General features: G+C 38.7%; 1 long non-coding RNA gene across 1 annotated transcript; it reads right to left on the bottom strand.

Moving 5' to 3' along the window:
- Window positions 1-662: 662 nt before the first annotated feature.
- On the bottom strand, window positions 663-5,023 carry LOC132603331 (uncharacterized). Its single transcript, XR_009568167.1, has 2 exons — window positions 4,313-5,023; window positions 663-918 (listed from the first exon to the last, which is right to left on the bottom strand). It is a non-coding gene; the product is annotated as an uncharacterized LOC132603331 (long non-coding RNA).
- Between the last annotated feature and the right edge of the window lie 6,599 nt (window positions 5,024-11,622).

The raw sequence follows: 11,622 nt of genomic DNA, 5'->3' as shown, positions 1-11,622 counted from the left end.
TACACTTTACCCTCCTCAGACCTCACATTGTGGAATTTCACTGGGTATGTTGTTGTTGTTGTTGTTGTTTAACTCATACTCGGCTCGGGTCTGTCCGTTTAATACGTGTAGAATGCCTTATAAAAACTTTGTATTTTACGAATGTCTTGTTATTTACAAACGCTTGTAATTGCAAAATAGTATCATTTATTATCTGATTCATGGAACAAATGGATTTATTTAAATTTTTCCAAGAATACAACTAAAAGATTTCTGTTTTCCTGTGCTCAGCCCAGTTTCTGCTTGTTGTTTCAAAATTCAGTTGGGCTTAGCCCGTTTCCTTCTTAACTGTTAAAAGCACGGTCAGTAGTACTCCTAAGTTTCCTTTGTCACTTGGGGCTTGGCCCAAAAGATTTTCCTTTTCATTTCTTTTTTAGAATCCAATATGTTTTAATTTTCTTTACAAAGGATCCGCTTTTATTTACAAAAATCTGATCTTGAAATGTTAGAAGTGTACAAGATTTGGGAATTCTTTTTTTTTATCTGTCCGTTTTAACTCGTGTGAAAAAACAGAATAGTTTTACATCTTGAGAATCTATTTATACTAAGCGGATTTTGAAAATTCGTTTTGGAGACCTAAAGTCGACTAAACAGCATAAGTACTGTTGTCCGAAGATGGCTAGTTCAAACAATAAATTCCAATATAAATCTGAGTTTTTACAAGTTATGCAAAATACAACAAGATTACACATAAAAAGAAAAGCATAAATAAATAAATAAGGAGAAAGGGAAGGTTAAGGGTGTACCAAGCCCCTAGTTGGCCATTTACACCCATGGCTGGGTCTTCTATGCATTTATATACTAGCTTCCATATCCCTTCGTCGAACTCGATAATTTTTGAAAGAATTTGCCTATTCGGCCGTTGGCCCAACAGGTTGGCTGGACTCGGCCCAAATGGCCATGCAGTAGAGGAGAGGAAAAAGAAAAGTGACCCGGTTAGTTTTCAATCTTCTGTACTTATCACATTCATAGATATACATAGTGTACATATATACGTATACAGTTTATACACACATTTACATGCTACTGGGCCTTAGCAACCCAAGACTAAATGCGGATAGCAAAATACTCAAGTCCCTCTCTTTTTACCTTAGATTCTAAAGATTGGGTTGTTCCTTACTAATCCTAAATTGGGTCGGGCCCATTTTCCTTCCAAATAAGAACACAGTTAAGAATTAAGACTAAGTGAGACCCTCCTCCCCTCTTACTTTCTTAATGTATACATCTATTGTATACTCAGCATCTCTCACGCAGTATACTAAGAACATATATACATGATTTGTATGTCAGGTGTGTATCAGATGTATACCTTCCTTTTCCTAAAGCCCTAATGTATATCTCTTGTATATTTAGCCTTAAAACAATTTTTGGAACTCACATTTCCATTAATTAACCCAAACCCCTATCCTTAAACATTTACAAAGAGTGATTCCTACCTTATACAGAGATCAAATTCAAATAAAAGCTAATTACACTAATACAAAGGCAGGCAACCCATACAATCAGACCTATATCAAACTTAGGTTCCAACATTCAGATGATAGAAGGAGAGGAGGAACTTAATTTGGACACATGGATTACCTCTCAACTCTGAATGATGCAAGGGATGGAAAGAAGAAACACATAATCATACAACACACCAAACATCAAATAGGGGAGACCATAGGAAACATTCATCATGATAATCAGGAATGAAACATATAAGACAACAGGATTTGCAATCTAAACAAACAAGCATTACACAGACAGAGCAGGGCTCTTTCTGAGTATAGGTGTTCATATGCAGGATACCAAACACGCAGAGAGAAACTTTAGCTTGAATTAAACAAGAGCAGCATAGACAAGATAAAAAGCATGCATGTTTAGATCCATAAAGATGATGCAGGATTACTCTTCAAGATTCCAGTCAAGTTTAACATAGTGATTACACTGTATAGGAAAATGTGTAGGACTTATACATAAATGCAACTCAAGGGAAATGGAGAGAATATAGAGGGAAAACAGCATGCTTTTGTGACAGAATCTCTGGGGATCCACATGGTTCTAATAGTCTCTAATGATATAACTATCCTATTTTAAGCCAGATTCTATTCTTTTGATCAGATTCTTCCCTCTTATTTATGAGGCTACTTAACTGTATATTAACAACTATCAGGTTCCTAAGCATTAGAAGTTAACACACATAGGCATATTAGTTTGATGTATTAACCATTTTAATGATGAGGGTACATATGGACACATACACACAGAGAAGGCAAACTTCAAGGAAGAACAAAGAGGGAATCATGGGGAGGGATTTGTCATGCTAACCAACAACAACATTCACAGTTATTAAGCCTGTGATTTGAACAGGAAAGCACAGCATATGACAATACTATATTTTGAGCTAATCAAATGTTCAGAAACAAGATACAATAACATAGGACTTATAGTTTGAACAGGTAGAATGCAGTACTAGCAGAGACAGAAGATAGACATGCTTGAGTTTTTCAGAAGTTGTATAGAGATGATCTTTAAAGCATAATCATGTGGAGTGAATGGGGGACAATGCATAAACAAACATTCAAAGCTCAAGGCATGCTATAATTCTGAGGAAGTGCAAAGAAAAGGAAAAGCAATCATGTTTTCAAATTTTAGCAAGATCTCAGATTAGAAATAACAACATGAAGAATTCAAGAGGTTTCCATGATTTCTTGGTCATCTTGTCCCTTATCCCAAAATGAGTTTAGCATCCAGATCCCATCCTTAATTAATCTCTTCTCCTTTTTTTAGTCTAAAATTAACCAGCACTATATACACTGTTTCTTTATCGGGATTTGACAAGCATAGTTCACAAAGAGACAGCTTTAGTCTCAACCCTTTTATCCTTGGTCTATTAATAAGAGTAAGAACTAGAGAGGTGCTCATAGCAAACACGTATACCATAGACCATAAGGCATGCCATGGCACCTCTTATTTGAGGGAAAGGTACTGTGAACCAAGTTTTCCTTAGTTCTTCCCAATCCCTACTCCAAGGTGCCTTTAAAAGGCTTCCATTGGCCATGTGACTTAGAGTTCACACCTACACACACTCTAATTCTATTCCCCCGTCAATCATCCAACTTAAGCATCAACAGCAAAGCCAATTGCCATCTCAAACTAAATCCATCGTAGAAGACATAGTTAAGTTGTGATCTTAAGCTTATTGTTTCTAACAGGACATCAGCTAATCTAAGTGTTTCACTCCCTAAGGTTGATTTCACCTTTGAACTGAACCAGATTGATCCCTAAGCAGAACACAAAACTTCCTAGGCATGATAGACACAACATGCTTTTCTTATTCAATCAGTTTATACCTATTAACCTACCACTAATCATATTTATTATCAAATTGGTAAGTCACTACACATTATGAATTTGATCAACTAGTAAAGAAAAGAAGCAAACTACAGAAGATGCCATGCATTACACTATACAACACTTAGAATCAGCTCATGCGAATACATCAAGAGAGCAGACAAAGCATTTCACACAAAAATCTTATATGCACAGTTAAGCTGATTCCAAGCAATGAGGGCAGAAGTTGGATTATCACATTGTCCTAATCTAGGTAAGTAGACGCACAATTAAACCTGGCTCTAAGTTCTATTAGGCCTATTCACTTTCATTTCATAACACAAAACAGGACTAAGGTAGGGTTGCTTACTTTTTGCGAGAGGGTTAGAATGCATTTTTTTTTCTATGATTACTACTCCCCTAATCTTCAAATACCATTTTCTTGTCAAGTAAATCTTAGCCAAGCTAGAACAAAGATCCAACTAGGCTCAAACTACCTCTACCTCCTTCCTGAACCTCTCAGCCAATCCTATTTGGACAAGATAATTAAGTGAGGTTGATCTACTACATTTGATAAGCCTAAAAAAAGTAAAATTTCATTTTTTAACCTAATTTACCCCAAGGCTTTATTGGCTAATCACAGGCAGGTTCCCATTATAAATGAGCATAAGCTAACTTGATTAGGATTAAGGCATCAATCTTAAGCTAACACATCTACATTAATGACTATAACAAATTGTTAACTGAACAGGGAAGTTTACATAAATATGATCACAGGAAACAGTCTTCAAATTAACACAATTTTAAATCCACTACAACTAATAATTAGGCTTAACAGAAAGAGGCCTAAAGAGAACATATTAAGGCAAACTAATTGAGCGTAACAACAAATCATAATTAAACTTACATAAGATAGAGAAATCAAACTAATAAAAGCATTAATAAGATAAAATGTTACCTTTTGTTTGCGCAGCCTTTGTCAAGAATGAATTTGGAACCCCTTGCTTCCAATTCTCAAACTCAGCAACACAAACACAAAAGAACAAAGTAAATAAAAATCTTTAAACTGAGAGAGACTCAAACCCTTTTTAGGCTAAGTCTAAAATTATACTAATAGCTCAGATTTTAAGTTTTGAACTCAAAACTAGAGCTTTTTTCAGGTTGTGAAAACTAATCAAATGGTGAGGGTTGGGGTTCTATAACCGAAGTCCATTCAAAGACTTGAAATTCCAATGTGGTACTTAAACAGATTTCAGAGGCAAAATGTGAGACTTTAAAATTAATGGCTAGATTCTACAAAGAAACGAGTGTGTACGGTCAGATCTGTCTTGCTTTGTATCGATCTGAACCAACAACCATGGACCAATGAGAAATCGCGAAAGTAACAATGCAATACAACAATACAATATCATAAAATCGTAGGTTTGACTCAGAAGGATAAAAGAAGGGATTTATTACTGTGTTTGGACGATTTCGAGCAAAACTGATATTGAAACATTAATTGTTTCACATTTTTGGTCGTACAAGGACTGCACAATCTTTGTGCATCCTGCATTTTTTCCCGTTCTTGGCATGAGAGAGAAGGTAGGCTTGGGGCGGTGCCTAAGGTTTTAGGGGAAAAGGGAAGGGATGAGAGAGAGGGAGATATAAGGGGTCGTTTGCTGTGTGTTGGTATGATTGAAATGTTGAAGGGGTATTACCCATTATCAGGTAAGGGGTTGGGCCGGGTCGGTCCACTTAGTGGACTAGGCCTGGTCTATTTTTTTGGGAAAAAGAAAGGGTCCCTATACATGTATATCAGACGTGTACACGTACGCATATCTAGTGTGTACGTGTACATAAAGGGCAAAATGGGTAAGTTAATGTAACGACCCGTATGGTCGTTATAGTTCTTTCGACATTTTTGCCCATTCTCGAGCATTGATTAGCTCGCTTTTGACTCGAGGGAACTGCTGGTATGCTTCTCGGGCTGCCTAGACCGAATTCGGGCAACTTTGGTGAAAATATAGGCTTAAAGTGAAAAATAATTGACCCAAAGTTGACTTTTGGGCAAACGAACCTTTTTCGAAATTTTGTCGATTTCGAGAGGTCCAGATGGTTTTTTAGAACTTGTGTGTGTGTTTGGTTCAGTTCTCAATGCACTTGGGTGCATTTCGGGACTTGGGATGGAAATTTGGGATTAAGGCACCGGGGGTTGGCTCGGTTAACGAGACCTTTGTTGGGAATTTTGAGGCCACAGGCACGTTCATAGCCTATTTTTATGTGGGACTATGTGTCGGGTATATAAGCAGATGGCCTCGGGAATTAGTCAGAAAATCGAATCGAAAGGAAATCTTGGATTAAGTTTCTGGTGCCCGCTTTAGCGGCACCGCTGGAGCGGTAGCCCTGCCGCTGGAGCAGTATATGACTTTTAGTCATTACCGCTGAAGCGGCCAGGTGGTCGCTGGGCGGCGCCGCTGGGGCGGTCCAGGTACAGCGGGTGACGGGCAGTTAATAATATTAATGAAGTGTTAAAAAGCCCTAGACCCTCATTTTACCCCATTTTGATATTTTAGCTTGAAGAAACTGCTCTTAACGATATTTGGAGGAAAATCTTGGAGGTAATTCCTACTCACTTCTTCATTCTTCCTATAAACCATAATCATGTTAAGATTCCCCCTTCTCCCTTAATGAACCCAAGGTGGTAAGAGTTGAAAGAGGGTTTGAAAGAATATTGTTCCTGGGATTATTAATGAATAAATTGGTGATGTTTTGTTAGATATTGACTAATCTAGGCTCATTAATCATAGATCTTCCACTTTTAACGTTGAATTTCGGATTTGGAGATTTAGGGTTTATACCCAATTTGGGGGTTTTACATGAAATCAGAATTTAGGCTAATTATTGAGCTAAATCAGTAATTAAGGGTGAGATTATGATTGCCTAGTACTTAATTTGGTATTTTGCCCGCGAATTTCCCGTTTTACCCTTGTGGGCCCGTTTCCCCAATTTCTAGGGTTAAAATGGATCTAGTTAATATCATAGCAATATTAGTATCATTCTTCATGATTTCTAATATAGAATGCAATTATGCTTAGACTACTTTGGTTCTTAGCTTCAGAGGAAGGGCAAGGCAAAAGAGTGACTTATTGGTGTTGTGGTTCGGCAGTCGAGGTAGGTTATGGTTTACCTTTAATGAGACTTCGTATAGTGAATCACATATTTAGATTATAAGGTCGAAGACAGCATATGAACTTTCAGGTATGAAGTTGGGATGGATATTGCCTTAGGTTGGGCCCTGATGTGTGTTGGGACTAGCCACCCCGTTATGCGTGCTTGATTGTTCAATTGTGTTGGCTTGAAGCCATGTGTAGTTGGTAATTATCGACTTCTGTATTTTCGTCTTGATTTGGATAGAATTGACATACCTGTGATTGGTATTTTTACTTGGTTATATTGTTGGTACTTGACTTATTGATATATGTTGGCATACCCACTGTTGGTATTGTGATGTGATACTTGTTAGCGTACCCCGTTGTGGTACTTGTGATATTGAACTTGATCGATTTACATATGCATTGCACGCATTCTCTGATATTCATGCATGGCTAATACCCGGTGATGATCCGGTATCGTTGATTGAGCGAAACTGATATTTGATAAACTTTTTTACTTCAGTGATTGTAAAAAGGCCGATGTCCGAAGATCCATTCCGGAATTGTTGATTATATGAAACTGATATTTGATGAACTATTTTACTTGAGTGATTGTGAGAAGGTCGATGTCCGAGGTTCAATTCCGGAATCGTTGATTGTGTAAAACTGATATTTGACAGACTCTTTTACTTTAGTGACTGTGAGATGGCCGATGTTCGATGAGCTATTCCGGCATCGTTGTTGCATGACCGATTCCGATGTTATTCCGAATTTGTTGTTAGTGCATGGACTCTGCGGGTCCCCCAGGGTGGTGCCGGTGATATTCCCCTGTAAGCAATTAGCCAGGGTCTCGTCTGTCTATTGGGCAAAGATCCGAGGTGGGTGGCACTTAGACTTCGCGAATCACACTGGGTTGTGCTACCGAGACGTCGATATTTTCGTCCGGAGTACCTGTGTACACCTCATTTGTATGGCATGACATCACATTTATGCCATTATTGCACTGCATTGCATTATGACTTGATTGAGATGTTGTGATGACTCTATTGTGGTGATTAGATTGGATCGGATACATTCGAACTAACATATGTAGGTTTAGATGCTTTACGTAAGCTATGATGGATATCTGGTTGTGATTATATTGTCTTATACTTGCTAGATTCCTTGTTTATCTGCTTTATCTTCTTAAATGTGTTAACTATACTTAGTCGGCCGATGATGCCTACCAGTACTGTTATTTGTACTGACCTGCACTTGTTGCATTCTTTTATGAATGCAGAGTACCAGGTCGGATCTACTTCTTTGACCCGTGGCTGAGCGACTCTTCAGCTTCTACTCGAGTTTCTAGGGTGAGCATGGCGTCCGCTGACCTTGAAGACTTTCCTATTACATGTCTTACTTTTATTCCAGAGACATAGATATTATTCTCCCTAGATGCTCTTGTATTATTCAGATTAGACCCTGGGGGTATTTACTGTCTTTCGCACTCTTTACTACTATCTATCTATATATATAGTGAGACTTACGTATTTATTGATTTTCGCTACTAAGTTCTTCAATTTATGTATTAGTTCATTGTTGGGATAATGGTTCGCTTACCGAGATGGGAAGGTAAGTGCCCGCACGGCCTAAGCAAAAGGGGTCATGACAGTTAAATAAATGAAAGTGCTAAAAGTATCGATTATTGATCATATTATAGTAATTAGGACATAATTAGCCTTTTAATTAATTTTAAAATACGACTAATTCTTTAAACAGACTTAATTTGCAAGTATAGCCTTAATTGATTTAAAATCCAATTTGATCATTTCAATTATAGCCCTATTTGGCTTATTCAGATAATTAAAACTAAATTGCAATAATAACCTTAATCAATTTGATCCAAATGAGTTTGGCCATTTCAATTAAGGCCCTTAAAAGGCTAATTTTGCAAAAATGACCCCAATTGCCTTAAACTCTGAATTGATTAATTCAATTGTGGCCATAACTAAAGCAATTAAATAATTAAATATCAATTTGCATTAATGTCCCTCTAATGGACTAACTACCTTAATTAAAAAACTAGAAACAACTATGATTAATTTTAACAAATTATGCAAATACACAAAATTAAAGATGGAGGGATAGAATGGTCAATCCTTTTAATTACTCAAATTCCTTGGATTAAAGTGGATAAAGCATTTGCTAATTTCACTTTTGACAATTTAAACAATTGAATAAATGGTTATGCAAAATTGTTTTACTTTGATTAATTCTCACAAACATTTCATAAATGTCATAAAATGTACTGCTTAATTCCTAGATAATTCATAATATTATGGAAATTATTTTATCAATTTAGAAGAGAGAAATGTTGATCCAAACAATTTTATGAAAATTACTTTGACCCCTTTGAAATGCATGATTCACTTTATTTATCATCCAAGGACTCTGAGTAATTACAATCTATTATGGAAAGTCAAAAATTAAGTGTCAACAGGTGCTACTTCTCCGGGCAGAGGATCGCAGACTAGGGTTGGGGCGTAGACCCCTGAGCAGAGATCGACTAGTGTAGCATACCCGAATGCAGCTATGGCTCCATGGATGGATGCAGTGCCAGCCCCGGGGGATGATCTTAGGCCCGTGGCGGGCCCTATTATGACCTTGACTAATATGAAGTTAGTTGGAAGGTTTAGGAAGTTAGAGCCGTCGAGATTCTCATGTACTTCTGGAGAGGATGCTTATGAGTTCATCTTGGACATGCATGAGCTGTTACATAGGATGGGGATTGTTGAGTCCCATGGAGTGGATTATGTGTCCTACCAGTTTTGTGAGGACGCGAAGACTTAGTGGAGGTATTTGTTACTTGCAGACCTGAGGGTTCTCCTCCCCTGACTTGGACACAGTTCTATCGGGCCTTCCTTGAGAAGTATGTACCCTGAGCTTTGAGGGAGAGGCGTAAGGATGAGTTTCTCCACCTGCACCAGAGGGGACTGTCAGTTGACGCCTATTTGACTTGCTATCTGTATCTGGCCCGTTATTCAGCTCCTTTGATCCCTACTGAGCCTGACCGGATTCGACGCTTTATTGGTGGGCTCGTTGGTTCTCTTTAGATTCCTTGCCTTCAGCTTGAGGCCATGGGGGTTTCCTTCCAGTTTATCGTTGAGCATGCTACTTTAATTGAGGTCGCTAAGGCCCGGGCATTTGGAAGGGTTAGTGAGAAGAGGCCACGACAGTTTGGGAGTTATGGTAGTTCCAGCTCTAAGGGCGTCGGTCAGTCTTCTAGGCTCTACAGCCCTATTCTGGCCGCCTTGTGCATTCCGCTTTGCAGGCTTCCTCCAGTGGGCCACCCAGTCAAGGAGCTCCTGAGAGCTCGTTTTCTCAACCAGTAGGCAGGGTTGTTCCAGCTGGGTCCTCAACTTCAGTCTATCAGTCTCCGCCCTCTAGGCCTATTTTGTGTGTAGAGGGTTCGATCATTATGCTATGGGGTGTCCCCGATCCAGGCAGGGTCATCAATCCCAGAGAACTCTGGCATCGTCAGGTAGTCGAGGAGGTGCTTCTCAGAGGGGCGGTGCTCAGTCAGGCTGTGGTGGTTCTCAGGTTTCTAGGGGTGGATCCCAGGCTGGTAGAGGTGGGTTCCAGAGTTCGAGAGGTGGATCTCAGTCTGGACGTAGTGGGGCCCAGTGTTACTCATTCCTAGTTAAACCCGAGGCAAAAGCCTCAGATGTTGTTATTTCAAGTACCGTTTCTATCCAACATAGAGCAGCATCTGTGTTATTTGATCCTGTATCCACTTATTTGTATGTGTCTGCATATTATGACATTGATTGGGATTGACCTTATGATAGCATTGTTATATCCTGCATTTTCGAACGTCGAATTATTTGAAAGCTGAGGTGGGGCCCACACATCAAGATTTTTTTGGGACATGTGAAAAGTTATATGAATCGTATATGTAAAGTTAAACACAACCCGTGAAGGGCCCTGGGGCCAAATCAAAGTGGAAGCCCTCCAAACGAATATTTTTAAGAAAATATTTTCGGATGACCTGACTTGGAGGGGCAAAAACGGCATTATACGTTTGGAATTTGGGAAAACGCCCAGAAATAAACGTTGTAGATAATTGAAATAGCTTTCCAACGGTAGGTCGTGGGCTCCCAGGAAACGTCGGTACAAGGAGATATGGACATTTTAAGGTCGAAAGGTCAAGCTGGGCAGTGAAATGGGCCCAACCCGATTCCAATTCGGGTCAGGCCCATTACCCACGCTTTTAATAGAAAAAAATCAGTTTCTCTCCCTCATTTTCAGATCAAGAAACCTGGAAAACTCTAGAGAAAAAGAGAGAGGAGAGCCTAGAGAAAAAAAATCAGTTTTTGACCAAAATCGGAGCCCCGAATCCCGAAGCCCATGAAGAGAAAAGTGTTCTACGTCGCGTTGCCTTCGATTTGAGCTAAAAATCAACTAAAAATAAGAGGGTGGACGTGGTGGCTGTGCACTTAAGGTATGAATAAGGCTTTTTTTTATTGTTAACAAGTTTATTTAGAGTTTTAACGGATTAGAACGAAGAAATAACGTGATAAATTCGTTTGTTGGTATGGCTGAATTGTAGAATGGGGTTTGAAGAAAATTTTGGATGAAAACAAATGTATTTAACTTGTAGAATGTGGAGGATGTTGTTAGTGTTAATTTTGACCTCTTTGCGGAAATAAAATTATTAAATAGTTATATCGCGAATTGGTTGGTTGGGAAAATTTGGAAAATAATGTGCGGGCTGTTTTACGGCATATGTTGGTATTGATTTGGAAGTGTGAAGTCGAAATGAGGATTATTGCATTATGTCGTAAAGTAGACTAATTGCGTATATTGTGAATTATGAAAATTGTTGATGTTGTTGATGTTGTTGTTGGGTTGTTGTTGGTTGTGTTGAGCCGAGTTGAATCTCGGGGAGGCTATATGTATAGGGGAAATGCTGCCGAAATTTCGGTAGGCAAGTAATAAAATTTTGATTCTTAAAGGCTTGAATTTGACAATTGGTAAACATGACCATTTGTAGATTTTGGACGAAATTGGAAGTGAAGCTAAGCGAGCATAAGGCGCAATCGAGGTATGTAAAGCCTACCCCTTCATTCTTAGGCATGTTCTGAATGTAATAGGC

The sequence above is a fragment of the Lycium barbarum genome, chromosome 7 (genome assembly GCF_019175385.1).
Source record: "Lycium barbarum isolate Lr01 chromosome 7, ASM1917538v2, whole genome shotgun sequence".
Classification (NCBI taxonomy): Eukaryota; Viridiplantae; Streptophyta; class Magnoliopsida; order Solanales; family Solanaceae; genus Lycium; species Lycium barbarum.
The sequence above is the reverse complement of the archived record's forward strand: the minus strand, read 5'-3'. Positions and strand labels throughout refer to the sequence as shown.